Source organism: Panulirus ornatus, chromosome 56 (genome assembly GCF_036320965.1).
Source record: "Panulirus ornatus isolate Po-2019 chromosome 56, ASM3632096v1, whole genome shotgun sequence".
NCBI lineage: Eukaryota > Metazoa > Arthropoda > Malacostraca > Decapoda > Palinuridae > Panulirus > Panulirus ornatus.
Genome location: NC_092279.1, coordinates 21312693 through 21322848, shown reverse-complemented (window position 1 = coordinate 21322848; position 10156 = coordinate 21312693). Strand labels below are relative to the sequence as shown.

The 10156-nt window shown below is 41.2% G+C and overlaps 1 long non-coding RNA gene across 1 annotated transcript; it reads right to left on the bottom strand.

Annotated features, from left to right (window-relative positions):
• Nucleotides 1–10068, bottom strand: LOC139766002 (uncharacterized). Its single transcript, XR_011716769.1, has 3 exons — nt 9927–10068; nt 315–410; nt 1–66 (listed from the first exon to the last, which is right to left on the bottom strand). It is a non-coding gene; the product is annotated as an uncharacterized lncRNA (long non-coding RNA).
• Nucleotides 10069–10156: the final 88 nt, after the last annotated feature.

The window sequence follows — 10156 nt, the reverse complement described above, 5'->3', positions numbered from 1 at the left end:
CCCCTTTCAATATTTATTAAAAATCAAAGACAGATGTAAATCTCCGAATACAGCAAAGCAGGCATTCTGAAAAATAAAACATTTAAAAGATTTTTAATGAATGTATAAAACTACGTGTACACATACATAAATTTAGTATGTATGCATATATGTATAAGGATTTTTAAATTAGTATATAACTGTGTACACATATGTAAATACAAATAAGAATATGCATTCAAAACATTCACATTTACTATATTGTCACAAATAATCCTGTACACAAGCATAATGTCTCTTACTTTCTTTTGCAAATATGCTCAATATTATATTACCTCACGTGGTGAGATAAGGGGAGAATCTGACTACTTCGACCTGGCACGCATCTTCCTGCGCTTTCTCTTAAGCCTTCGCATGCGCTTCTTCCTCCACTGTAAATATAAAAAAGCGTTAATTATACTTGTGCAAATAACTAGGTAATTCATACTTAATTACAATTTCTACCAAGAAAGCAATCACTGCAAGTTCACCTTCACTGCCTCACCTCCGCTCATCTGGCAGTCAGTGGTGGTGGTAAGAGAGAGAGAGAGGTGGGGGATGTAAACCCTAAAGTCTTGGGAGCACTGCCACCCCCTGCAACAGAGCAGTAGCACCAGGAAACTGATGTGAAAAGGCCACATCCGCTCACGCTTAGTTCTCTAGCGGCAAGGAAAAAGAGTAAATTGGAACGACATGGTATACTGGGCTCGACGTGCTGTCAATGGACTGAACCAGGGCATGTGAAGTTTCTGGGGTAAACTATGGAAAGGTCTATCGCGCATGGATGTGGATAGGGAGCTGTAGTTTCTGTGCATTACACTAGAGACTGAGTGTGAACGAATGTGGCCTTTTTCTGTCTGTTTTCCTGGTGCTACCTAGCTGCAGCAGGGGATAGCAATGCTGTTTCCTGTAGGGTGGGTTAGCGCCAGGAATGGGTGAAGGCAAGGAAGTATGAATATGTACATGCGTATATATGTGCGTGTGTGTGTTGATATGATGTATATGTACTTCTATGGGTGTTTCTGAACATACACGGGTATACAAGTGGATAGGCCATTCCTCGTCTGTTCCCAGGCACTACCCTGCTGACATGGAAACAATGACTGTGTATAATAACAATACATAGTATTTATTATAATTATCAGCAGTTTCCCGCATCAGCAAGGTAGCACACGGAAACATAAAGAATGGCCCAACCCCACACAAATATATATGCATAAATGCCTACACACACATATATACATACAAATGTACTTATTCACACTTGCTGCCTTCATCCATTCCTGTCACCACCCCGCCACACAGGAACCAGCATACCTTCCCTCCAGCAAGGTGAAACCAGGAAAAGACAAAAAGGCCATATTGCTTCACACTTAGCCTCTAGCTGTCATGTGTAATGCACCAAAACTGCAGCTCCCTTTCCACATCCAAGCCCCACAGACCCATGGTTTACCACAGACATTTCACATGCTCTGGCTCAATCCACTGACAGCATGTCGACCCTGGTATACCACAATGTTCCAATTCACTCTATTCCTTGCACTCTTTTCACCTTCCTGTATGTTCAGACCCCGAGTGCTTAAAATCTTTCTCACTCCATCCTTCCACCTCCTATTTGGTCTCCTGCTTCTCCTTCCCTCCACCTCTGACACATATATCCTGTCAATCTTTCCTCACTCATTCTCTCCATGTATGTAAAGCATTTCAACAAACCCTCTTCTGCTCCCTCAACCACACTTTTTATTACCATACATCTCTCGTACCCTTTCGTTACTTACTTGATCAAACCACCTCATCACATATTGTCCTCAAACATTTCATTTCTAACACATCCACTCTCCTCCGTACAACCCTATCTATAGCCCATGCCTCACAACCATATAACATTGTCGGCACCACTGTTCCTTCAAACATACCCATTTTTGCTCTCAGATAACATTTTCGCCTTCCACACATTTTTAAACACTGTGTATAATATATATATACACACACACTATACTTGGGATATGGGAGAAAGAATTATCCATGTATTCCCTAGTGTTGTAGGTGATGTAAATAGAAGGGAGCAGGAGGTTGGAAATCCCCGACTTGTTTTACTTTCCAAAAGAAGGAACAGAAAGAGGGGCCAAGTGAGGATTTTTCCTCCAAGGCTCAATCATTTCTTCTTGATGCTAGCTTGGAATTTCACAAATATGGAGGAAAAAAAAAATTATACATATACATACATATATATATATATATATATATATATATATATATATATATATATATATATATTTCTTTCTTTTAAATTATTCGCCATTTCCCGCATTAGCGAGGTAGCGTTAAGAACAGAGGACTGGGCCTTTGTGGAATATCCTCACCTGGCCCCCCCTCTGTTCCTTCTTTTGGAAAATTAAAAAAAAAACGAGAGGGAAGGATTTCCCGCCTCCTGCTCCCTCCCCTTTTAGTCGCCTTCTACGACAAGCAGGGAATACGTGGGAAGTATTCTTAATCCCCTATCCCCCTATATCTTATTTTATATTTTCATTTTGCTTTGTCACTGTCTCCCGCGTTTGCGAGGTAGCGCAAGGAAACAGACGAAAGAAAGGCCCAACCCACCCCCATACACATGTATATACATACACGTCCACACACGCAAATATACATACCTATACATCTCAATGTACACATATATATACACACAGACACATGCACATATACCCATGCACACAATTCACAGTCTGCCTTTATTTATTCCCATCGCCACCTCGCCACACATGGAATACCATCCCCCTCCCCCCTCACGTGTGCGAGGTAGCGCTAGGAAAAGACAACAAAGGCCCCATTTGTTCACACTCAGTCTCTAGCTGTCATGCAATAATGCCCGAAACCACAGCTCCCTTTGCACATTCAGGCCCCACACAACTTTCCATGGTTTACTCCAGATGCTTCACATGCCCTGATTCAATCCATATATATATATATATATATATATATATATATATATATATATATATACACTATCCCTGGGGATAGGGGAGAAAGAATACTTCCCATGTATTCCCTGCGTGTCGTAGAAGGCGACTAAAAGAGGAGGGAGCGGGTGGCTGGAAATCCTCCCCTCTCGTTTTTTTTTTAATTTTCCAAAAGAAGGAACAGAGAAGGGGCTCAGGTGAGGATATTCCCTCTAAGGCCCAGTTCTCTGTTCTTAATGCTACCTCGCTAATGCGGGAAATGGCAAATAGTATGGATATATATATTTTTTTTTTTTTTTTTTTTTTTTTTTTTTATACTTTGTCGCTGTCTCCCGCGTTTGCGAGGTAGCGCAAGGAAACAGACGAAAGAAATGGCCCAACCCCCCCCCCATACACATGTACATACACACGTCCACACACGCAAATATACATACCTACACAGCTTTCCATGGTTTACCCCAGACGCTTCACATGCCTTGCTTCAATCCACTGACAGCACGTCAAGCCCTGTATACCACATGACTCCAATTCACTCTATTTCTTGCCCTCCTTTCACCCTCCTGCATGTTCAGGCCCCGATCACACAAAATCTTTTTCACTCCATCTTTCCACCTCCAATTTGGTCTCCCTCTTCTCCTCGTTCCCTCCACCTCCGACACATATATCCTCTTGGTCAATCTCTCCTCACTCATTCTCTCCATGTGCCCAAACCATTTCAAAACACCCTCTTCTGCTCTCTCAACCACGCTCTTTTTATTTCCACACATCTCTCTTACCCTTACGTTACTTACTCGATCAAACCACCTCACACCACACATTGTCCTCAAACATCTCATTTCCAGCACATCCATCCTCCTGCGCACATCTCTATCCATAGCCCACGCCTCGCAACCATACAGCATTGTTGGAACCACTATTCCCTCAAACATACCCATTTTTGCTTTCCGAGATAATGTTCTCGACTTCCACACATTTTTCAAGGCTCCCAAAATTTTCGCCCCCTCCCCCACCCTATGATCCACTTCCGCTTCCATGGTTCCATCCGCTGACAGATCCACTCCCAGATATCTAAAACACTTCACTTCCTCCAGTTTTTCTCCATTCAAACTCACCTCCCAATTGACTTGACCCTCACCCCTACTGTACCTAATAACCTTGCTCTTATTCACATTTACTCTCAACTTTCTTCTTCCACACACTTTACCAAACTCAGTCACCAGCTTCTGCAGTTTCTCACATGAATCAGCCACCAGCGCTGTATCATCAGCGAACAACAATTGACTCACTTCCCAAGCTCTCTCATCCCCAACAGACTTCATACTTGCCCCTCTTTCCAGGACTCTAGCATTTACCTCCCTTACAACCCCATCCATAAACAAATTAAACAACCATGGAGACATCACACACCCCTGCCGCAAACCTACATTCACTGAGAACCAATCACTTTCCTCTCTTCCTACACGTACACATGCCTTACATCCTCGATAAAAACTTTTCACTGCTTCTAACAACTTGCCTCCCACACCATATATTCTTAATACCTTCCACAGAGCATCTCTATCAACTCTATCATATGCCTTCTCCAGATCCATAAATGCTACATACAAATCCATTTGCTTTTCTAAGTATTTCTCACATACATTCTTCAAAGCAAACACCTGATCCACACATCCTCTACCACTTCTGAAACCGCACTGCTCTTCCCCAATCTGATGCTCTGTACATGCCTTCACCCTCTCAATCAATACCCTCCCATATAATTTACCAGGAATACTCAACAAACTTATACCTCTGTAATTTGAGCACTCACTCTTATCCCCTTTGCCTTTGTACAATGGCACTATGCACGCATTCCGCCAATCCTCAGGCACCTCACCATGAGTCATACATACATTAAATAACCTTACCAACCAGTCAACAATACAGTCACCCCCTTTCTTAATAAATTCCACTGCAATACCATCCAAACCTGCTGCCTTGCCGGCTTTCATCTTCCGCAAAGCTTTTACTACCTCTTCTCTGTTTACCAAATCATTTTCCCTAACCCTCTCACTTTGCACACCACCTCGACCAAAACACCCTATATCTGCCACTCTGTCATCAGACACATTCAACAAACCTTCAAAATACTCATTCCATCTCCTTCTCACATCACCGCTACTTGTTATCACCTCCCCATTTACGCCCTTCACTGAAGTTCCCATTTGCTCCCTTGTCTTACGCACCCTATTTACCTCCTTCCAGAACATCTTTTTATTCTCCCTAAAATTTACTGATAGTCTCTCACCCCAACTCTCATTTGCCCTTTTTTTCACCTCTTGCACCTTTCTCTTGACCTCCTGTCTCTTTCTTTTATACTTCTCCCACTCAATTGCATTTTTTCCCTGCAAAAATCGTCCAAATGCCTCTCTCTTCTCTTTCACTAATACTCTTACTTCTTCATCCCACCACTCACTACCCTTTCTAAACAGCCCACCTCCCACTCTTCTCATGCCACAAGCATCTTTTGCGCAATCCATCACTGATTCCCTAAATACATCCCATTCCTCCCCGACTCCCCTTACTTCCATTGTTCTCACCTTTTTCCATTCTGTACACAGTCTCTCCTGGTACTTCCCCACACAGGTCTCCTTCCCAAGCTCACTTACTCTCACCACCTTCTTCACCCCAACATTCACTCCTCTTTTCTGAAAACCCATACTAATCTTCACCTTAGCCTCCACAAGATAATGATCAGACATCCCTCTAGTTGCACCTCTCAGCACATTAACATCCAAAAGTCTCTCTTTCGCACGCCTGTCAATTAACACGTAATCCAATAACGCTCTCTGGCCATCTCTCCTACTTACATAAGTATACTTATGTATATCTCGCTTTTTAAACCAGGTATTCCCAATCATCAGTCCTTTTTCAGCACATAAATCTACAAGCTCTTCACCATTTCCATTTACAACACTGAACACCCCATGCATACCAATTATTCCCTCAACTGCCACATTACTCACCTTTGCATTCAAATCACCCATCACTATAACCCGGTCTCGTGCATCAAAACCGCTAACACACTCATTTAGCTGCTCCCAAAACACTTGCCTCTCATGATCTTTCTTCTCATGCCCAGGTGCATATGCACCAATAATCACCCACCTCTCTCCATCAACTTTCAATTTTACCCATATTAATCGAGAATTTACTTTCTTACATTCTATCACATACTCCCACAACTCCTGTTTCAGGAGTATTGCTACTCCTTCCCTTGCTCTTGTCCTCTCACTAACCCCTGACTTCACTCCCCAGACATTTCCAAACCACTCTTCCCCTTTACCCTTGAGCTTCGTTTCACTCAGAGCCAAAACATCCAGGTTCCTTTCCTCAAACATACTACCTATCTCTCCTTTTTTCACATCTTGGTTACATCCACACACATTTAGGCACCCCACTCTGAGCCTTCGAGGAGGATGATCACTCCCCGCGTGACTCCTTCTTCTGTTTCCCATTTTATATATATATATATATATATATATATATATATATATATATATATATATATATATATATATATATATATATATATCTACAGAGGTATAAGTTTGTTGAGTATTCCTGGTAAATTATATGGGAGGGTGTTGATTGAGAGGGTGAAGGCATGTACAGAGCATCAGATTGGGGAAGAGCAGTGTGGTTTCAGAAGTGGTAGAGGATGTGTGGATCAGGTGTTTGCTTTGAAGAATGTATGTGAGAAATACTTAGAAAAGCAAATGGATTTGTATGTAGCATTTATGGATCTGGAGAAGGCATATGATAAGAGTTGATAGAGATGCTCTGTGGAAGGTATTAAGAATATATGGTGTGGGAGGAAAGTTGTTAGAAGCAGTGAAAAGTTTTTATCGAGGATGTAAGGCATGTGTACGTGTAGGAAGAGAGGAAAGTGATTGGTTCTCAGTGAATGTAGGTTTGCGGCAGGGGTGGGTGATGTCTCCATGGTTGTTTAATTTGTTTATGGATGGGGTTGTTAGGGAGGTAAATGCAAGAGTTTTGGAAAGAGGGGCAAGTATGAAGTCTGTTGGGGATGAGAGAGCTTGGGAAGTGAGTCAGTTGTTGTTCGCTGATGATACAGCGCTGGTGGCTGATTCATGTGAGAAACTGCAGAAGCTGGTGACTGAGTTTGGTAAAGTGTGTGGAAGAAGAAAGTTAAGAGTAAATGTGAATAAGAGCAAGGTTATTAGGTACAGTAGGGTTGAGGGTCAAGTCAATTGGGAGGTGAGTTTGAATGGAGAAAAACTGGAGGAAGTGAAGTGTTTTAGATATCTGGGAGTGGATCTGGCGGCGGATGGAACCATGGAAGCGGAAGTGGATCATAGGGTGGGGGAGGGGGCGAAAATTCTGGGGGCCTTGAAGAATGTGTGGAAGTCGAGAACATTATCTCGGAAAGCAAAAATGGGTATGTTTGAAGGAATAGTGGTTCCAACAATGTTGTATGGTTGCGAGGCGTGGGCTATGGATAGAGTTGTGCGCAGGAGGATGGATGTGCTGGAAATGAGATGTTTGAGGACAATGTGTGGTGTGAGGTGGTTTGATCGAGTGAGTAACGTAAGGGTAAGAGAGATGTGTGGAAATAAAAAGAGCGTGGTTGAGAGAGCAGAAGAGGGTGTTTTGAAGTGGTTTGGGCACATGGAGAGAATGAATGAGGAAAGATTGACCAAGAGGATATATGTGTCGGAGGTGGAGGGAACGAGGAGAAGAGGGAGACCAAATTGGAGGTGGAAAGATGGAGTGAAAAAGATTTTGTGTGATCGGGGCCTGAATATGCAGGAGGGTGAAAGGAGGGCAAGGAATAGAGTGAATTGGAGCGATGTGGTATACCGGGGTTGACGTGCTGTCAGTGGATTGAATCAAGGCATGTGAAGCATCTGGGGTAAACCATGGAAAGCTGTGTAGGTATGTATATTTGCGTGTGTGGATGTATGTATATACATGTGTATGGGGGGGGGGGGCATTTCTTTCGTCTGTTTCCTTGCGCTACCTCGCAAACGCGGGAGACAGCGACAAAGTATAATAAATAAAATAAATAATATATATATATATATATATATATATATATAAAACACATTCAATAACAAAACACATCTGCCTTCGATAGCTTTAATGTGGTTATCAAAAATAACATTTCACAATATAGGTATAAGTGTTTTGTACGATTATGATCTGTTCTATTCATATGGAATCAGTGCTCATTACTGCCACTGTAAAGTGATTTAAAGTAAAGGATCTTCATTTTTCACTCAAAAAATCTTTTGTTAACTCATGTGAGGGGTTATGAAGGTGATGGAAAATGTGGGATCATACAGTAAATATGTAAAATACATAAATCGTAAATATGAAAAAGTGCCTCTATTAATGCTTAAGATGTCTTGCGAGTTCTATCATTATCAAAATTTCTTAATTACAAAAAGCTATTCCACTTATCTATGTTTTTCAGCAAGTAAAATATCGGTGATTCAGACTCTATAGATAGGAAGTTGACCATGTGGGAAAGATCTCCAAAACATTAATCTCGAGCCCTTAATCAATATACATATCTGAACTCGCACTAGATATGTACAAAACACAGATTACGGAGCATGGAGGCATTTAAACATGTAAAGAATAGAAAATTCTAAACCAAACAAGTCTGCACTGAAGAATGATGACAACCAGAGTAAGTGCCATGTGAACGTTTCTTTGGTCAACCATCTGCAGGACAGTCACAATTCCCAAGTCTTCATGCACAGCATAAAGGCAATAGTATCAATAAGCCACAGTCTTAACTTCTATTTGATGATTTCAACAAAAGTGTTAATGCATTACTTGAACTGTGAACCACTGATTTTGAGCATTTTTACCTCAATTTTCCTCTTCAGTTTCATTCCTACTTCATGAAAAAAAAAGGAATCCTTTTGTACCAATGTTGTTTTAATCTTACCAATGTTGTTTTAATCTAACACCTAGAAACAGCACGTCCGCTTTCCTTACAGCTATCCCAACATTCAACATATAATATCCACGATATTATAGAATATCTGTCACCACTACTTCCATTGTGCTCCAAATCTAGCTTCTCACCTGTCCATTACATAGGAACATAAGTGAGGACACTGCAAAAAGCCTATTGACCTATGCTAGGCAGGTCTTGAGTCTGTCCACTCTACAACCAACCACATGGTACCATAAACACATCCAACCTTCGTTTAAAACTACCTAAAGACCTAACTTCCACTGCTGTACTTGGCAGCTTGTTCCATAAATCTACTATCCTATTCCCGAACCAACAATGTTCACCTACATCCGACCTGAAACTATTTTTTTCTAATTTAAAATCATTATTTCTTGTCCTATCCGGTGGTGCCATTCTAAGAACTATTTCCATATAACCTTTATAAATACCCTTCCACCCATTTAATAACTTCAATCATATACCCTCTAGCCCCCCCTCCTCTTAAGCGTGTATAATTTCAGTCTTTCTCACCTTTCTTCATGAGATTAATAATTAATCCATCATGCTGACAATGATGCTGAGCTAATTTCACAAACTAAGCTTACCCTATCTTACATGTGGCTCATGAGATCTCAAAATGGTCCCTAAAGCCTCCAGAACACTAGGACTGCTTCCAGTTCCAGGAAGTGTAGCATATCCACCGACATATTCGTATAGATTCAAACTTTCTCTTTAGTAATGAAACACTTTGCTAGAAGACACTATAATGGACATGACCAAGGGCCAACAAAACTACAAATTTTCCATATCGTAAAAATCATCACTATCACTTAAGTATGATAAGTTAATCTACGCTACATATCAGGATAAACCATTAATGAAATTCCTTTAAACCCATATTATAAAGAAATTTGGTTATCCTCAGACATGCCAACCATTACAATGTAACGCACATATTTAAAGAAAAATCAGCTTACCTTAGCTCGCATCCTGCCCGAGTATGAACCTGAAAGACAGATAAAACTATAACAGCTTTGATATCAACATCCAATATGTAATATGTCAGATGATGCAGGATAAACACAAACCACTATACGAATCCTACGACTTGCCTCAAAGCCAAGATGCACGGAAGGCCTGTTGTTTATGCGGACGTGACGTCATAGCATTCGACATCGCTTTCAAAATAATTCGTCATAAACATTCC